The 20,078-nt window shown below is 44.5% G+C and overlaps 1 protein-coding gene across 5 annotated transcripts in view; it reads right to left on the bottom strand.

Moving 5' to 3' along the window:
• Positions 1 to 1,798, bottom strand: part of LOC124048513 (double C2-like domain-containing protein alpha) — a 91,633-nt gene extending 89,835 nt beyond the window's left edge. For all 5 annotated transcript variants that reach the window (XM_046369377.1, XM_046369379.1, XM_046369381.1 and 2 more), the window contains exon 1: positions 1,270 to 1,798. The gene's annotated coding sequence lies outside the window, so the exon portion shown is untranslated. The remainder of the gene's footprint in view (positions 1 to 1,269) is intronic.
• Positions 1,799 to 20,078: the final 18,280 nt, after the last annotated feature.

The following is a 20,078-nucleotide window of genomic DNA, read 5'->3' as shown; positions in this document are numbered from 1 at the left end:
GTACCTGGAACCAAAAAGGGTTCTTCAAAGGGTTCTCCTATGGGGACAGACAGTTCTCAGGTCCAAATTGAATAAAAAGGGCTTTATCCACCCTGACAGACAAGAACATCTCAGAAAAACTTCTTAGCAACAAGAGTCCCCCTTCCAACTCAACCCTGCCTCTCCCTTCTTCAGTTAGCTCTTTCACCTTGAATGAGACTCATATCATATCATATGCATGGTCGCTTCCACGACTTTCCTCTTTTCATCCTCTCACCCCCTTTTCCGCTCTCTATTCGTCAACCCTTCGTCTTGCATCCTCCTGTCTTTATCTTTCAAATTATCTCTCTGTCAGTCTTTTTGCCGTTTCTTTCCCCCAACCTGTGTTGTGTTACTTTCTTTCCAGTCTTTCATAGAACACAAATAGGCCCTCGGCAGTCTCTTTTCACCTTTAAATAATACTGTGGAGACAGACATTATTGTGCAGTGCACTCTACTCATTAGAACCTAATAGTCTGTGTTTCACTCAGCCTCCTAGTACCACGGTGAGCGCTTGTCAATTAGAGTCAAATTATTTCCAGTGTGTGTGTGCTTTTGTGTGTGTTTGTTTCAGGATTGGAGCTGGGGTAGGGGTTGCGGGGGGGGGGGGGGGCATGTGTGTTAGAGGGAGATACAACAACAAAAAAAGACCCAAAAATTGCGCATATGTGTGAGGGCGAGATAAAGAATCAAGTCTCTAGTTGTGTGTGAGTGAGAGAGAGAGTTAAATAAAGCTAACTTAAAGTGTGTACGTGTGTGTATGTGTCTGTATGTACATGTGTCTGTGGGTGGGTGCACCCTACAACTTGGCTACGCATTGTTTTTCCTGTATTCGTTTTCACAGCGTAGCACAGGTGGCAATCACAGGTGACAATCACAGGTGGCAATCACAGGTGGCAATCACAGGTGGCAATCACAGGTGACAATCACAGGTGACAATCGTTGAGAGTAAATGTCACGTGAAGTGAACGGACACACTGACAACTACATTGAGTGAGGAGACATTGACAGCTCAAACAGCTAATACTGACAAACTGCACATTAGACCTACTTGATAGTGAAGAAAAAGAGGAGTAGAGGGGATGTGACAGACAACGCGGGGAAAGAGTGAATGCGGACAGTAAAATAAGCAGAGTGATAGAATAAAGGAAAGATAAAGATAAAAAAAAGAAGACAGATTTGCAATCACACAAAAAAAGAGCTTAGAAATAGATGAAAATGCAATGTCCACTGATAAAAGTATGGACTTACCTTAGTAATAGCGTGAGTGTGAAACTCCCCCGTAAAACTGGAAATACCGGTGAAGAGAGAATCAAGACTAACAGGTGGTGAGGAGAAGGGAGGGAGGAAGACAGAGAGAGATGGAGAAAGAGAGACAGTGAGAGTCAGGAGAGGAGAAAGATGCATTCAAAATTTAATGCATGAATAGTTCAAATTGAGATAAATTAAAAAAGAGAAGGAGAGGAGGAAGAACAAAGGCAGGAGGAGGAAGATTATAGAGTGACTCAACGGGAAGGAAAATGATTCCTTGACAGATATTCCTTGACAGTCTGTTTTGCGCTTCTGTGTGTGACTATTTCTGTCTCTTTCTCTCCTTCTCTTTCTCTCCTCCCACTTGCCCTCCCTCCTCCTTCAGTGCAGTGTTGCAGTTGTTCCAGGATCACCAGAAAAACTCTCGCTTCCCTTTTCTCTCTTTTCTGTTCTGTTTTGCTTTCCAAGCCAGTGCCAATGCAATGCAGTACAGACTGTCTCCCAGTCTCCCTTTCTGTCTCTCTCTCCTCTCAGTATGTCTGTTTCTTCCCCTCCCTCTCCCTCTCCCAGTCTCTCTCAGTCTCTACACTCCACTCTCGACTCCCCACACTCAGTCAACCCCCCCACCCCTCAGTCTCTCTCTGTCTGTCTGCCCCTCTTTCTCTCTCCTTCCCTCTCTCACACACTCACTCTTTCTCTCCATATAATTAAACTAATTGTACTTCAGGCAGTGATAGACACAGGGAGACATGCTATTTCCCCTTCTCTCCTCTTGGTAAAGGGTCATAATTGGTGTTGCTTACGGGTCTTCCTGTCGTTACCCCTCGATCCCTCCCTCCTTGTCTTTCCCTCTCTCTCTGTCTCTCTCTCTCTTTCCGTCCTTCCCTATCCCTTTCTCTCTGTGGCTCTCACAACCCAATCCTTGGCCTTCACTCTCTGAATCTATTCATCCATCACAGATCAGCACAAATAATGTCAAAGTTGCATTGTAGTATAGCAATGAGGACTAGCTGGCCATTTTTTAGGACTAGCTGGCACAGAGTCAGTCTCTTTCTGTTCACGTCTTTCTATTCTTTCCCCCTTCCCCTCAAATGCATATGAATTCACGGTCACATTCTCTCTCAGGCACACACACACTCACACGAACGCACACACACAGACACAGACACCGCACGCACACACACATACCCGTAAACAAACAAAAAAACAAAAAAAGGGGTGTTCAATCATTCTAACCTTTTCTATTCCGCTACCCTTTTCCCTCACCCATATCTCACTTTCTCAAAGCTGCTCTTTTCTTCTCTTTTACATCCCACTAGTGTTGATGAACAGTGAAAATCCCCGCATAAAAAATGCATGTGGTCCACTATCAGCGTAAAAGTAATTAACCAGTATCTCCAAAGCAATTATGTCATGCTTGGCTGTGTCTACGAAGTCTACAAACGATTGACCATAAAAAAAAAATTGACTCCTATATTGCATATGCCTGTGGATTATATGGATTATACCCTGTACATGCCTAGTATTTCTGTATTTTTTTTTAAAGATTGGGCTGCCATAATAACAAACCAGGTGTTTCAATCTGACAAATATTTTACCTCAAAGTGTGTAGAAGACTATATATGAGAAATACAGCAATATTGACTAAAGGATCCCAAGACTCTCTGGAATAGAGGGATGATTGATGATGGATGCTGAAAAGGAAAAACATATATTAAAGCTGTGGGCAGCAATGGTCAGGTTTCACAGTATGGCAGAAAGGACAGCAGGTCATTTGGATAACAAAGCAACCACTCTATCATGTAGGAATTCAGTGTGGTTCATCGTAGGGACGTCCATGATAGTGATTATAGGTTTTGAGTTAAAACGCCACAATGGAGTGGATTTACAGTGATTTCAATTAACATGTAAAAGTCCTTCGCTTTTTCTCAAACTAAGGTTAAACATGTACATGTCATTTGGTGTCATTTGGTTCATGAGAAGAAGATTTTAGAAGTATTTTTTTTTAAATGTTTGCATATTAGTGTATGCGCTAATATGAATCTACTGGCATAGTGTTGGCATCTTTGAATGCATCAATGTTATTTTCACAAACTCTTTAGGGACTATTGTGATGAGTCCAAAGACCTCATTTGGAGTGAATCTGACTTTTAGATTTTTTTAATGGTTATTTGAAGCATTAGCGTTGCATAGTAAAAAAGGTTCATGTCAATAGTTTCCCTATTTATTAAGATATCAATGCCAAATGTAACATGGTTCATCCTGGTAATGTCTTTGATGACCCTAAAACGTTTCAAATTGAAACTGGCCATTGTGGAGTGGATTTACAAAGGATTTAAATTGACACATAAATTAAAGGATTGAGGAAAATCTATGCTGATGGACCTTATGGGTTCAGCATGAGGAAAGACACCTACATACAAAGTAGGCCAAATGGGGTGACGATATGAGGGTTTAAGTGAGACTGCTTATAATAGCACCCCCTATAAGCCAATCGGTGCCATTCTTTTTGACCAAGTTACTCATGTCCTCTAGTTTCTGAGTGCCAAATTAGAAAACATTTTACCAATCTATGATTCGGTTATTTGACCATGTAAATATGATTTTTAAATGAATAATTCAGACAATAACAATAGATTTCAAAGCTTCGCGGTGAACCCCTAATAAAATCACAGACGATGATCGCAGAGACTTGTGGACATGGAAGGAAAGGTTTGTTTCTTTCATTTTCCTGTTGCAAATTCTCCTGAAAGTAAGATATTTTTTGAGTAAGATCATGTACGGAGAAGTGAAATATAAAGAAGGCTCTTGTAAAAGAAGCATCCCAAATGGCACCCTATTTCCTATATAGTAGACTACTTTTGAGCGGCACTTTATAAAGAATAGGGTGCTATTGGGGAAGCAGACATCCTCTCCAGTACATATTCTGTGATCCAGATCCACCCTGGAGTATTGGGTGATTCACTAGCTGACAGAAGTGACAGACGGAAACGTTGGCATCATTACATGTATTAACTTAGATCCTGCCTGAAATAAAGGAGAGGCTGTTGTGTGACTTACAGTATTGTCTAAGAATGATATGAGGACAAATACTAGCCTGGTCCCAGATCTGTTTGTGCTCTTGCCAAATCCATTGCTCATTGTCATGCCATGTTGTGCATGACCAGAAATTAGCATGATATCACAAACAGACTGGCACTCAGGCTAGACGAATATCAACATTGGTGTATGATACTGGGAGAGTACAACCCCAAACACTAATATAGATCATATTAAAATAACATCATTGAATGGGAAAGTGAAAAGGTAATAGGCTAGATCCATGATCCCGAAAAGACTCAATTTTTACGTTAGATATTCCGACTCATAATGGCCTCTCCATCTTGGAGAGCTTTTAGTGATATTGTGTGGCTCAGTTGGTAGAGCATGGTGCTTGGGTTTACCTTCATTTAACTAGGCAAGTCAGTTAAGAACAAATTCTTATTTTCAACGACGGCCTAGGAAGAGTGGGTAAACTGCCTTGTTCAGGGGCAGAACAACAGATTTTTACCTTGTCATCTCGAGGATTCAATCTTGCAACCTTTTGGTTACTAGTCCAACTCTCTAACCACTAGGCTACCTGCCGCCCTGTATGCACACTCCACTGTATGTCGCTCTGGATAAGAGCATCTGCTAAATGACTAAAATGTAAAATATGCACTACAAAATGACTCAAACAAGTTTACACTGAGAATACCAAACATTAAGAACCCCTCCCTAATATTGAGTTGCACCCCCCCCCCCCCCCCCCCCCCCCCACCACACCTATTGCTCTCAGAACAGCCTCAAATTGTCGGGGCATGGACTCTGCAAGGTGTCGAAAGTGTTACACAGGGATGCTGGCCCATATTAACTCCAAAGCTTCCCCCCAGTTGTGTCAAGTTGGCTTGATGTCCTTTGGGTAGTGGACCATTCTTGATGCACACGGGAAACTGTTGAGTGTGAAAAACACAGCAGCATTGCAGTTCTTGACACAAACCGGTGCACCTGGCATCTACTACCATATACCCTGTTCAAAGTCACTTACATTTTTTGACTTGCCAATTCACCCTCTGAATGGCACACATACACAATCCATGTCTCAAGGCTTAAAAATCCCTCTTTAACCTGTCTCCACCCGCTTATATACACTGATATAAGTGGATTTAACTAGTGACATCAATAAGGGATCATAGCTTTCACCTGGATTCACCTGGTCAGTCTATGTCATGGAAAGACCGGGTGTTCTTAATGTTTTGTATACTCAGTGTATATTCTATATAAGTGGCAAAAGTGCCATTCCCAGTGTCCTTGGTTGCCACTTGGAGACAGGCAGCCTGCAACACACTTCTCTGTAGGGCCTTACACTCGTTCACATGAGTCTGCACAGAGCATGGTTGTGTGTGCAGTTGCTTGAGATCTGCCCTGGTTGGCTGTAGCTATGTTAGTTTAGGGCAGGGGGATAGGCAGCTAGATACAGCCACAGGCCGATTTCTGCCGGGGGCCGGAAAATAAATATTGTAATTTGTACACTGCAAATTGCTCCCTTTGTACACTGCAAACTGCTCCCTAAAAACACTTCAGCGAGCAGGCCTTTCTAATCGACCTGACCCCGGGTATCCTGGAAGGATACTGACCTCAGTCCGTCAGTAGAGGATGCCTGGTTATTCTTTAAAAGTGCTTTCCTCACCATCTTAAATAAGCATGCCCCATTTAAAAAATGTTGAACCAGGAACAGATATAGCCCTTGGTTGACTCCAGACCTGACTACCTTTTGACCAGCACAAAAACACCTTGTGGCGTACTGCATTAACATCGAATAGCCCCCACGATATGAAACTTTTCAGGGAAGTTAGGAACCAATACACACAGGCAGTTAGGAAAGCAAAGGCAAGATTTTCAAACAGAAATTTGCATCCTGTAGCACAAACTCCAAAAGATTCTGGGACATTGTAGAGTCCATGGAGAATAAAAGCACCTACTCCCAGCTGCCCACTGCACGGAGGCTAGGAAACATGGTCACCACCGATAAATCCACGATAATTGAGAATTTCAATAAGCATTTTTCTACGGCTGGCCATACTTTCCACCTGGCTAAACCTACCCAGGTCAACAGCCCTGCACCCCCCACAGCAACTTGCCCCAACCTCCCCCATTTCTCCTACACCCAAATCCAGATAGCAGATGTACAAATCAGCTGGGCTAGACATTCTGAACCCTCTCTTTCTAAAATTATCCGCCACAATTGCTGCAACCTCTATTACTAGCCTGTTCAACCTCTCTTCCGTATCCTCTGAGATCCCCAAAGATTGGAAAGCTGCCGTGGTCATCCCCCTCTTCAAAGGGGAGACACTCGAGACCCAAACTGTTACAGATCTAAGCCAGGGCGGCAGGCAGCCTAGTGGTTAGAGCGTTGGACTTGTAACCGAAAGGTTGCAAGATCGAATCGCCGAGCTGACAAGGTACAAACCTGTGGTTCTGCCCCTGAACAAGGCCCTTGAGCGGTCATTAAAAATAAGAATTTACCTAGTTAAATAAAAGTACAAATAAAAAAATAAATCCTACCCTGCCTTTCTAAGGTCTTAAGCCAAATTAACAAACAGATCAGCGGCCATTTTGAATCCCACTGTACCTTCTCCGCTATGTAATCTGGTTTCCGAGCTCGTCATGGGTGCACCTCAGCCACGCTCAAGGTCCTAAACGATATCATAAAGGCCATCGATAAAATACTTTACTGTTTAGCCGTATTCATTGACCTGGCCAAGGCCTTCGACTCTGTCAATCACCACATTCATATCAGCAGACTCAACAGCCTTGGTTTCTCAAATGACTGCCTCGCCTGGTTCACCAACTACTTCTCAGACAGAGTTCAGTGTGTCAAATTGGAGGACCTGTTGTCCGGACCTCTATGGCGGTTCGCCACAGGGTTCAATTCTCGGACCGACTCTTTTCTCTGTATACATCAATAATGTCACTTTTGCTGCTGGTGATTCTCTGATCCACCTCTACGCAGACAACACCATTCTGTATACTTCTGGTCCTTCTTTGACACTGTGTTAACTAACCTCCAGACGAGCTTCAATGCCATACAACTCTCCTACAACCCTGGTGATGTCATTTATAAAATAGCCTCCAACACTCTACTCAGCAAACTGAATGCAGTCTATCACAGTGCCATCTGTTCTGTCACCAAAGCCCCATATACTACCCAGCACTGCGACCTGTATGCTCTCGTTGGCTGGCCCCCGCTTCATATTCGTCGCCAAACCCACTGGCTCCAGGTCATCTATAAATCTTTGCTAGGTAAAGCCCCGCCTTATCCCAGCTCACTGGTCACCATAGCACCATAGACTTTTTTCTATTGTGTTATTGACTGTACATTTGTTTATTCCATGTGTAACTCTGTGTTGTTGTTTGTGTCGCACTGCTTTGCTTTATCTTGGCCAGGTCACAGTTGTAAATGAAAACTTGTTCTGAACTGGCCTACCTGGTTAAATGAAGGTGAAAAAAAAATAGACCACAACTAAGCCCAAAAGATATTGTATTTGAAAATGACAATAATATAATACCTTTATAGCATTGAGACACGATCGCATACATTTTTTGATTTGTGTGAAAACTTGGCAACAGATTTCCTCAATGATATCTTTTTTGTTTGTTATTTTTGTCTTTTTTGGCCAAAAACTCAAATCCCCCCAAAATTTGGGAGTGCAAAAAAAATCTCTCACGGGACAGTTGTGACTGTATAGAAATAATGATGCCAAAATTGCAAATGATTTCTATCAGCCTAATGGAGGTGTAGATTACATCTCACATTCCAGTGTTCAAACTTCTAAACAAGGCTGCAATGGGATTTCACGTAATGTGACTCCTTGCAGCCAATGGCAATGTCCGCTTTAGGCATAATGTCAGGAGCTGCATGTGGATTTGAAAGCTCTAATGCAGTTCCACCTCCGACACTGCCAAAACAACCGCTATGCAGATGTCGGCTAAAGCGGATCTGTTTGAATAGAGCCCTTAGAATAGGGAAAGTAGTATGAAGGTGGATGTCATGTAATGTGCATGAAATTATGCCCCATTTGGAGAACTCAATTAATAGAGAGTGATTAGGGGTTATTGTGACATGGCCCTCGAAGAGTTTCTGTTTAATTGATTGCTTCATTAATGAAAGAGTCTCATGAAGAGTCTCAGGAAGTCTGCCTGAGCGGTGATGATGAATTAGAGAGAGAGAGAAAATAAAGAGGGAGAAAGATTGGAGAGAGAGAGCCAAGGGGAAAGAGGAGGAGAAAGAGAATATATTCAACATTATCATAGGTCAAGAGTGACATTGCACTTTTATGGACTTGAATAATATTTTCGTTAGAAGCACTATTTCCCCTCAAACTCTGAAAAAAGTGGAAGTAAGTGTAACAAATGAACAAACTATAGGCTAATGCATGGAAAACTGAAGAATAATACTTGGGGAACAGAGGCTACAATCTATAGAACAGAACTTAAGACTGAGTTATTGCTATGCGCACGCACGCACACACACACACACACACACACACACACACACACACACACACACACACACACACACACACACACACACACACACACACACACACACACACACACACACACACACACACACACACACACACACACACACACACACACACACACACACAATCCCACCCCACCCAAACACAATCCTAAACACTGTTAATTCTCTGCTGTGTATGGTCCTACTGGCAAATCTCAACTCAGTTGCTAGGCAACCGTTGAACTTATTATACCATCTGTATCATGACTGCAGTGGCCTGGTGGGGGTGGGGACGTGGGTGGAGGGTCAGAGGAGGGAACGTGTGAAGGGGGTTGGTTGAGAATAATGATGAAAAGGGGGACTTCATTTAGACCCTGTGCTTGATTGGGAGAGACAGCGATGCACAGACCTGTCTACTTCTCAGCCCCACCAGTCTGCCAACCTCTGATCTATTTTATCATCATACCCCTACCCACTGTCGATTTGATGAGCAATACCAAGCAATGCCTCAGGTTAGATTAAGAAGATGGAGGGTGTCATTGCGGGAACACTCCAAACATGAAATATAAAATGCACTCTTTCCTTTTTGACACATCGATATTGTCACATTCTGACCTTAGTTCTTTTGCTATGTCTTTGTTTTGGTATGGTCAGGGCTTGAGTTGGGTGGGTTGTCTATGTGAGTTTTTCTATGATTTGCTATTTCTGTGTTTGGCCTGGTATGGTTCTCAATCAGAGGCAGCTGTCAATCGTTGTCCCTGATTGAGAACCATTTTTAGGTAGCCTGTTTTCTATTGTGTTTCGTGGGTGATTGTTTTCTGTTTTCTGTTGTGTGTCTGCACCAGCCAGAACTGTTTTCGGTCGCTTCTCTTTGTTATTTTGTTATTTCCGTGTTCATTTAATAAATATGGACACATACCACGCTGCACCTTGGTCCTCACCTTCTTCCACCGACGACGACCTTTACAGATATGTTCTTTTTTGGTAGGCTGTACCCAGGCAGAGATCAAATTTAAATCTTTAGTTGGAATTTAAATATGAGTAGGCCTACCAACCAAATATCACTTTAAAAAAGTGTGGGACTATTTGTTCAGCTGTATAAAAAAGAGGAAGGGAAAATCAAGTCACTTCACACTATGGGCCCTGGTCAAAATTAATGCACCAAAAAGGGAATAGGGTGCCATTTTGGATGAAGCCACTGTCTTAGTCTCTCCATGGAACTGCAGTGTGGATTCACAGGCATTCCAGTCTCTTCTGCTGCACCAGTAATGTGACTTGTTCCCTTGGCCTCAAGGCTGAGTTGGAAGGAAGTTTAATAGTCAACCTTAAAGCAGCAATCAGCAGTAGAAGTTTAAAATGTCGCCGGAAGAAATGGCAGCAGTTTTACGGGCGCCCAACCAATTGTGCTATTATGTGTTTTTTCCCCAGGTTATTTGTAACTTATTTTGTACATAATGTTTCTGCAACCGTATCTTATGGGGAAAAAATAGCTTCTGGATATCAGGACAGCGATCACTCACCTCGGATTAGACAAAGACTTTTTCTTCAACAAGCAAGATGCACAGGACATTTTCCAAACACCCGATAGGGCCAACATCCCCGTTATTTAAAAGAGGAAGCGACGCAGGTACAAAGGACAAAGAGCCGGAGGCCTGGTCAGGACCCAGAAAAGGCGAGTGGGAAAGCTGCCATTACCGTCAATACTACTTGCCAAAGTGCAATCATTGGACAATAAACTAGACGAGGTACGATCATGAATATCCTACCAACGGGACATCAAAAAAATGTAATATCCTATGTTTCTCGGAATGGTGGCTGAATGACGACATGGATATTCAGCTACCGGGATATACGCTGCACCGTCAAGATAGAACAGCACACTCCAGTAAGACAAGAGGGGGGGGGTCTGTGCATATTTGTAAAAAATAGCTGGTGCACGAAATCTAAGGTCTCTAGATTTTGCTCGCCGGAAGTAGAGTATATTGTGATAATATGCAGGCCACACTACATTTACATTACATTTACATTTAAGTCATTTAGCAGACGCTCTTATCCAGAGCGACTTACAAATTGGTGCATTCACCTTATGACATCCAGTGGAACAGTCACTTTACAATAGTGCATCTAAATCTTAAAGGGGGGGATTACTTATCCTATCCTAGGTATTCCTTAAAGAGGTGGGGTTTCAGGTGTCTCCGGAAGGTGGTGATTGACTCCGCTGTCCTGGCGTCGTGAGGGAGTTTGTTCCACCATTGGGGGGCCAGCGCAGCGAACAGTTTTGACTGGGCTGAGCGGGAGCTGTACTTCCTCAGTGGTAGGGAGGCGAGCAGGCCAGAGGTGGATGAACGCAGTGCCCTTATTTGGGTGTAGGGCCTGATCAGAGCCTGGAGGTACTGAGGTGCCGTTCCCCTCACAGCTCCGTAGGCAAGCACCATGGTCTTGTAGCGGATGCGAGCTTCAACTGGAAGCCAGTGGAGAGAACAGAGGAGCGGGGTGACGTGAGAGAACTTGGGAAGGTTGAACACCAGACGGGCTGCGGCGTTCTGGATGAGTTGAAGGGGTTTAATGGCACAGGCAGGGAGCCCAGCCAACAGCGAGTTGCAGTAATCCAGACGGGAGATGACAAGTGCCTGGATTAGGACCTGCGCCGCTTCCTGTGTGAGGCAGGGTCGTACTCTGCGGATGTTGTAGAGCATGAACCTACAGGAACGGGCCACCGCCTTGATGTTGGTTGAGAACGACAGGGTGTTGTCCAGGATCACGCCAAGGTTCTTGGCGCTCTGGGAGGAGGACACAATGGAGTTGTCAACCGTGATGGCGAGATCATGGAACGGGCAGTTCTTCCCCGGGAGGAAGAGCAGCTCCGTCTTGCCGAGGTTCAGCTTGAGGTGGTGATCCGTCATCCACACTGATATGTCTGCCAGACATGCAGAGATGCGATTCGCCACCTGGTCGTCAGAAGGGGGAAAGGAGAAGATTAATTGTGTGTCGTCTGCATAGCAATGATAGGAGAGACCATGTGAGGTTATGACAGAGCCAAGTGACTTGGTGTATAGCGAGAATAGGAGAGGGCCAAGAACAGAGCCCTGGGGGACACCAGTGGTGAGAGCGCGTGGTGAGGAGACAGATTCTCGCCACGCCACCTGGTAGGAGCGGCCTGTCAGGTAGGACGCAATCCAAGCGTGGGCCGTGCCGGAAATGCCCAACTCGGAGAGGGTGGAGAGGAGGATCTGATGGTTCACAGTATCGAAGGCAGCCGATAGATCTAGAAGGATGAGAGCAGAGGAGAGAGAGTTAGCTTTAGCAGTGCGGAGCGCCTCCGTGATACAGAGGAGAGCAGTCTCAGTTGAATGACTAGTCTTGAAACCTGACTGATTTGGATCAAGAAGGTCATTCAGAGAGAGATAGCGGGAGAGCTGGCCAAGGACGGCACGTTCAAGAGTTTTGGAGAGAAAAGAAAGAAGGGATACTGGTCTGTAATTGTTGACATCGGAGGGATCGAGTGTAGGTTTTTTCAGAAGGGGTGCAACTCTCGCTCTCTTGAAGACGGAAGGGACATAGCCAGCGGTCAGGGATGAGTTGATGAGCGAGGTGAGGTAAGGAGAAGGTCTCCGGAAATGGTCTGGAGAAGAGAGGAGGGGATAGGGTCAAGCGGGCAGGTTGTTGGGCGGCCGGCCGTCACAAGACGCGAGATTTCATCTGGAGAGAGAGGGGAGAAAGAGGTCAGAGCACAGGGTAGGGCAGTGTGAGCAGAACCAGCGGTGTCGTTTGACTTAGCAAACGAGGATCGGATGTCGTCGACCTTCTTTTCAAAATGGTTGACGAAGTCATCTGCAGAGAGGGAGGAGGGGGGAGGGGGAGGAGGATTCAGGAGGGAGGAGAAGGTGGCAAAGAGCTTCCTAGGGTTAGAGGCAGATGCTTGGAATTTAGCGTGGTAGAAAGTGGCTTTAGCAGCAGAGACAGAGGAGGAAAATGTAGAGAGGAGGGAGTGAAAGGATGCCAGGTCCGCAGGGAGGCGAGTTTTCCTCCATTTCCGCTCGGCTGCCCGGAGCCCTGTTCTGTGAGCTCGCAATGAGTCATCGAGCCACGGAGCGGGAGGGGAGGACCGAGCCGGCCTGGAGGATAGGGGACATAGAGAGTCAAAGGATGCAGAGAGGGAGGAGAGGAGGGTTGAGGAGGCAGAATCAGGAGATAGGTTGGAGAAGATATGAGCGGAGGGAAGAGATGATAGGATGGAAGAGGAGAGAGTAGCGGGGGAGAGAGAGTGAAGGTTGGGACGGCGCGATACCATCCGAGTAGGGGCAGTGTGGGAGGTGTTGGATGAGAGCGAGAGGGAAAAGGATACAAGGTAGTGGTCGGAGACTTGGAGGGGAGTTGCAATGAGGTTAGTGGAAGAACAGCATCTAGTAAAGATGAGGTCGAGCGTATTGCCTGCCTTGTGAGTAGGGGGGGAAGGTGAGAGGGTGAGGTCAAAAGAGGAGAGGAGTGGAAAGAAGGAGGCAGAGAGGAAAGAGTCAAAGGTAGACGTGGGGAGGTTAAAGTCGCCCAGAACTGTGAGAGGTGAGCCGTCCTCAGGAAAGGAGCTTATCAAGGCATCAAGCTCATTGATGAACTCTCCGAGGGAACCTGGAGGGCGATAAATGATAAGGATGTTAAGCTTGAAAGGGCTGGTAACTGTGACAGCATGGAATTCAAAGGAGGCGATAGACAGATGGGTAAGGGGAGAAAGAGAGAATGACCACTTGGGAGAGATGAGGATCCCGGTGCCACCACCCCGCTGACCAGAAGCTCTCGGGGTGTGCGAGAACACGTGGGCGGACGAAGAGAGAGCAGTAGGAGTAGCAGTGTTGTCTGTGGTGATCCATGTTTCCGTCAGTGCCAAGAAGTCGAGGGACTGGAGGGAGGCATAGGCTGAGATGAACTCTGCCTTGTTGACCGCAGATTGGCAGTTCCAGAGGCTACCGGAGACCTGGAACTCCACGTGGGTCGTGCGCGCTGGGACCACCAGAGTAGGGTGGCCGCGGCCACGCGGTGTGGAGCGTTTGTATGGTCTGTGCAGAGAGGAGAGAACAGGGATAAACAGACACATAGTTGACAGGCTACAGAAGAGGCTACGCTAATGCAAAGGAGATTGGAATGACAAGTGGACTACACGGCTCAAATGTTCAGAAAGTTAAGCTACGTAGCAAGAATCTTATTGACTAAAATGATTAAAATGATACAGCACTGCTGAAGTAGGCTAGCTGGCAGTGGGTGCGTTGTTGACACTACACTAATCAAGTCGTTCCGTTGAGTGTAATAGTTTCTGCAGTGTTGCTATTCGGGGGCTAGCTGGCTAGCTAGCAGTGTTGTTTACGTTACGTTGCGTTAAAAGAACGACAATGGCTGGCTAGCTAACCTAGAAAATCGCTCTAGACTACACAATTATCTTTGATACAAAGACGGCTATGTAGCTAGCTATGTAGCTAGCTACGATCAAACAAATCAAACCGTTGTACTGTAATGAAGTGAAAATGTGATACTACCTGTGAATGCGACCGGGTTGTTGAGTTCTATTCAGGAGACGTTGGCTAGCGTTGGCTAGCTGTTGGCTAGCTAGCAGAGTCTCCTACGTTAAGGACGACAAATAGCTGGCTAGCTAACCTCGGTAAATTAAGATAATCACTCTAAGACTACACACTCTAAACCTAAACAACACAATTATCTTGGATACGAAGATACGAAGACAGCAAAGACAGCTATGTAGCTAGCTAACACTACACTAGTGTTAGAGTGTTTTCAGCTATACTTATTGTGGCTGTTTATTTACCACTACAGACAGATGCTGGCACTAAGACCGCACTCAGTCAGCTGTATAAGGAAATAAGAAAACAGGAAACCACTCACCCAGTTGCGGCGCTCCTAGTGGCCGGACACTTTAATGCAGGGAAACTTAAATCAGTTCGACCAAATTTCTATCATGTTAAATGTGCAAACAGAAGGAAAAATATTCTAGATCACCTGTACTCCACACACAGAGACGCGTACAAAGCTCTCCCTCACCCTCCATTTGATAAATCCAACCACAATGCTATCCTCCTGATTCCTGCTTACAAGCAAAAATTAAAGCAGGAAGCACCAGTGACTCGGTCAATAAAAAAGTGGTCAGATGAAGCAGATGCTAAACTACAGGACTGTTTTGCTATCACAGACTGGAACATGTTCCGGGATTCTTCCAATGGCAGCGATGAGTACGCCACATCAGTCACTGGCGTTATCAATAAATGCATCGAGGACATCGTCCTCACAGTGACTGTACGTACATACCCCAACCAGAAGCCATGGATTACAGGCAACATTCGCACTGAGCTAAAGGGTAGAGCTGCCGCTTTCAAGGTGTTAGACTCTAACCCGGAAGCTTACAAGAAATCCTGCTATGCCCTGCGACAAAACCATCAAAACAGGCAAAGCGTCAAAACAGGGCTAAGATTGAATCATACTACACCTGCTCCGACGCTCGTCTTATGTGGCAGGGCTTGCAAACTATTACAGACTACAAAGGGAAGCACAGCCGCGAGCTGCCCAGTGACACAAGCCTACCAGACGAGCTAAATTACTTCTATGCTCACTTCGAGGAAAGCAACACTGAGGCATGCATGAGCACGAGCTGTTCCGGACGACTGTTTGATCACGCTCTCCGTAGCCAACGTGAGTAAGACTTTAACGTGTTAACGGTACAGGTTCCCCAAGGGGTACCACCCCCCCCCCCGCTCAACTGAAACAGTGGCGCACAGAATGCAAAAATATTCTTAGAAATATTTAACCTCCACACATTAACAAGTCCAAACGCAAATGAAAGATAAATACCTTGTTCATCTACCCAGTGTGTCAGATTTCTAAAATGTTTTACGGCGAAAACATGGCACATATTTATATCAAACCACCACATCAGATGACAGTAATAGGACATGTTACACAGTACATTTATGTTTTTTCAATAATATGCCATTTATATCCATAAATCTCTGTTTACATTGACACCATGTTCAGAAAATGCACAACAATGTCCGGAGAAATTATAGAAACCTCCGCCAGTTAACAGAAATAAACATCATAAACTTTGACTAAATATACATGTTCTACATATAGTTAGAAAGATACACTGATTCTTAATGCAACCGCTGTGTTACATTTATTTTTAACGTTACAGAATTAGTTCACTATGTAATAATCTTAGACGGCGCTCAGACGTAAGCAATATTTCTCCGCTATGTTGGAGTCAACAGAAATACAAAATTACAACATAAATATTATCTTACCTTTGATGGTCTTCGATCAGAATGTAGTGGAAGGAGTCATACTTACCTAATATAACGTTTGGTTTCAGTTTGTGTGCCTTTATAGTAGCATATGCTATGAGTTCCAGCTGAAATGCATCCAAAATTACTTCTGGTCCCGAACAGTTGCGCATCAAAACTTCAGAATTATATATTATATGTCGACTAAACTGGTCAAACTAAGTGCAGAATCAAGCTGTAGGATGTTCTAAACGTACAAAACAATTCTCAAATCTATCGGACAATCATGCTTCTTCTCAGGCATTCTGGAACAAAGGAAGGTCTGTTCTAAAAGCGCGCTCTAGTCACCAGGTATTTTCTTGCGACATCCACTCTTTCGCCCCCCAAAGGGTCAAAACTCGCGGGATTTGCACAATTAAATGATGTACTGAATGAGGACATCTAGTGGAAGACATAGAAAGTGTCTCCAGATCCATAGCTGGTTGGGAAGGGTGGGAGCGATGACGTCAAAGTTGCCCCAAGTTTCAGGCTCCCAAAAATAGTTTGGAAGATTGCCTGCCCTGTGAGTTCTGCTATACTTACAGACATAATTCAAACGGTTTTAGAAGCTTTCGAGTGTTTTCTATCCAATAATAATTATTATATGCATATATTATCAATTTTGGACAGATTTTTTAAAAGTTTACTATGGGCACGCATTTCATCCAAAGGGGGCAGTATTCTGCCTAGCCCTAACTTAAACAGGTCAAGATACACAAGGTTGCGGGGCTAGACTAATTACCAGGACGTGTGCTCCAGGAATGTGCTTACCAACTGGCAAGTGTCTTCACTGACATTTTCAACATGTCCCTGATTGAGTCTGTAATACCAACATGTTTCAAGCAGACCACCATAGTCCCTGTGCCCAAGAACACAAAGGCAAACTGCCTAAATGACTACAGACTTGTAGCACTCATATCCATAGCCATGAATTGCTTTGAAAGGTTGGTAATGGCTCACAACACCATTATCCCAGAAACCCTAGACCCACTCCAATTTGCATACCGCCCAAACAGATCCACAGATGATGCAATCTCTATTGCACTCCACACTGCCCTTTCCCACCTGGACAAAAGGAACACTTATGTGAGAATGCTATTCATTGACTACAGCTCAGCGTTCAACACCATAGTACCCTCAAAGCTCACTTAGCTAAGGATCCTGAGACTAAACACCTCCCTTTGCAACTGTATCCTGGACTTCCTGACGGGCCGCCCCCAGGTGGTGAGGGTAGGTAGCAACATGTCTGCCTCGCCAATCCTCAACACTGGAGCTCCCCAGGGGTGCGTGCTCAGTCCCCTTCCTGTACGCCCTGTTCACCCACAACTGCATGGCCAGGCACGACTCAAACACCATTAACTTTGCAGATGACACAACAGTGGTTGTGTCTGATCACGACAACCACGAGACAGCCTATAGGGAGGAGGTCAGAGACTTGGCCGGGTGGTGCCACAATAACAACCTATCCCTCAACGTAATAAAGACTAAGAAGATGATTGTGGACTACAGGAAAAGGAGGACCGAGCACGCCCCCATTCTCATCGACGGGGCTGTAGTGGAGCGGGTTGAGAGCTCCTTGGTGTCCATATTAACAACAAACTAGAATGGTCCAAACACACCACGACAGTCATGAAGAGGGCATGACAAAGCCCATTCCCCCTCAGGAAACTATAAAGTTTGACATGGGTCCTGAGATCCTCAAAAGGTTCTACAGCTGCAACATCGAGAACATCCTGCCTGTTACGGCCGTGCAGAGGGTAGTTATATAACAAAGTATTGCGATAAACTTTTGTTATTGACCAAATACTTATTTTCCACCTTAATTTGCAAATAAATTCATAAAAAATCCTACAATGTGATTTTCTGGATTTGTTTTTCTCATTTTGTCTGTCATAGTTGAAGTGTACTTATGATGAACATTACAGGCCTCTCTCATCTTGTTGAGTGGGAGAACTTGCACAATTGGTGGCTGACTACATACTTTTTTGCCCCACTGTATATGCATAGTCACTTTAACCATATCTACATGTACATACTACCTCAATCAGCATGACTAACCGGTGTCTGAATGTAGCCTCACTACTTTTATAGCCTCGCTACTGTATATAGCCTGTCTTTTAACTGTTGTTTTATTTCTCTACCTACCTATTGTTCACCTAATACCTTTTTTGCACTATTGGTTAGAACCTGTAAGTAAGCATTTCACTGTAAGGTCTACTACACCTGTTGTATTCGGCGCACGTGACAAAAACTTTGATTTGATTTGATTCGAAACAAAGTGTTCGGTAAAAAGCTGATGGATGGGGCTTGAGAAATGTAATCCTTCTTAAATTCATAGAGTTATGGATGCAAGAGTGACCATCCATGACATCAAAAGTATAGTTTTATCAAAGTTTTGAGGCTATAGTGTTTACATTTACTTTGTTTATAAACATTGGAGTAAAACATGCATATATTTTGGGTTCTGATGGGGTACGACAGTTGAACTAAGCTCATGAGACATTTATGAGTTATATTCTTCAAGAATCAATGGGTACATAGTAGGGGTGAAGCGGTTCACAAAACTCACGGTCAGTTCGGTACGATATGGTACAGTGACAAAATAAATGCCTGAGAAATATGTCATTTGTATTTAGATTTTCCATTTATTATAATAGTATACATGGGTGGTGTCACGTGTGCTCCCTCTCCAGCCTCTAGGTCACCAGGCTGCTTGTTAGGGCACACACCTGTCACCAGCGTTAGATGCATAATGACACTCACCTGGACTCCATAACCTCCTTGATTACCTGCCCTTTATATGTCACTCCGTTTGGTTTCTTCCCCAGACATCATTATTCCTGTTTTATGTCGGTGAGCTGTCCATGTTTCTTGTTTTGTTCATTTATTAATTCAATGTTTTCACTCCCTGAACTTCCCGACTCTCAGCGCACTCGTTACAGGTAGCTTGAATTCCCAGGAGTATATCGAAACAAAGGGACAAAAAAATAAGCAGTGCCGGCCTTATAAAATAGTAATTTAAAACAGAACTTCAACAAGAGTGCATAGTCCAGCAGCATATATCAAAATTAAGTCACACAGCAGTGCCTTAAGTAAAATAGGACCACTTGAGACTGGTTACTTGAAAAAATGTAAACAGTATCAGATTTTCAAGTTTTACGTTAAGAACATTAGTCTATCCACATTATCTGCAGTGAGCACAGATCGGCTTGCTGTGACAATGTCAGCCGCTGTAGAGAATACCCTCTCGCTAGGGACAGAGGTCCCAGACACAGCCAGGTAGTGCTTTGCTAACATGACAACCTGAGGGTATATTAACTCTTTGGTCTTCCACCATTTAGTGGATCAGCATCCAGGGGAATAGTCCACATCCCCGTATGAGGTCACCTCCTCCTCTATGACCTTTGACTTGGTTCCCTGCTCCTGGGTCGTGAACAACTCCCCAAAAAGCTCAGCCATGGCTCACGTTTTTTCTGGAGGAGAACCCCTGTCGTCTGCCGTCTCTGGAGAGGGGTTGGCTCCTGTGGTATCTGTGGCTGGGCCCTGCAGAATTAAATTATATGAAAATGTTTATCTCTGAAGTGGCTTTAAAAATATGATTTGTTTTTGTATATCAGCAGAGATTCCATTTCACAAAAAATAGTTCTTCAGGGTTGGTGTATGATAGCTTGAGGCAATCCCACGACTACTGCACATTGTAATCCAGGATATAGAAAATATTTTGTCTCAGGAAATGTCTTGAGATCACACAGAGCTGAGATATTGATGGCTGAAGTACTGGCGATAGCTGGTACTGCTGGTAATTTGTTACATGATACTTATCTGGCCATAAAGCTGATGGAAAGTGGAGATATAAAGTGGTGCATGTGATCCATGTGACGATACTCTTGAATAGAATAGGAGGCTTCTGGACCTCTTCTTGCTAGAGATATTCTGTCACTGTACCA

This window comes from Oncorhynchus gorbuscha, linkage group LG11 (assembly GCF_021184085.1).
Source record: "Oncorhynchus gorbuscha isolate QuinsamMale2020 ecotype Even-year linkage group LG11, OgorEven_v1.0, whole genome shotgun sequence".
Lineage (NCBI taxonomy): Eukaryota > Metazoa > Chordata > Actinopteri > Salmoniformes > Salmonidae > Oncorhynchus > Oncorhynchus gorbuscha.
Note: the sequence above shows the minus strand (reverse complement) of the source record. Positions and strands in the feature narration are given on the sequence as shown.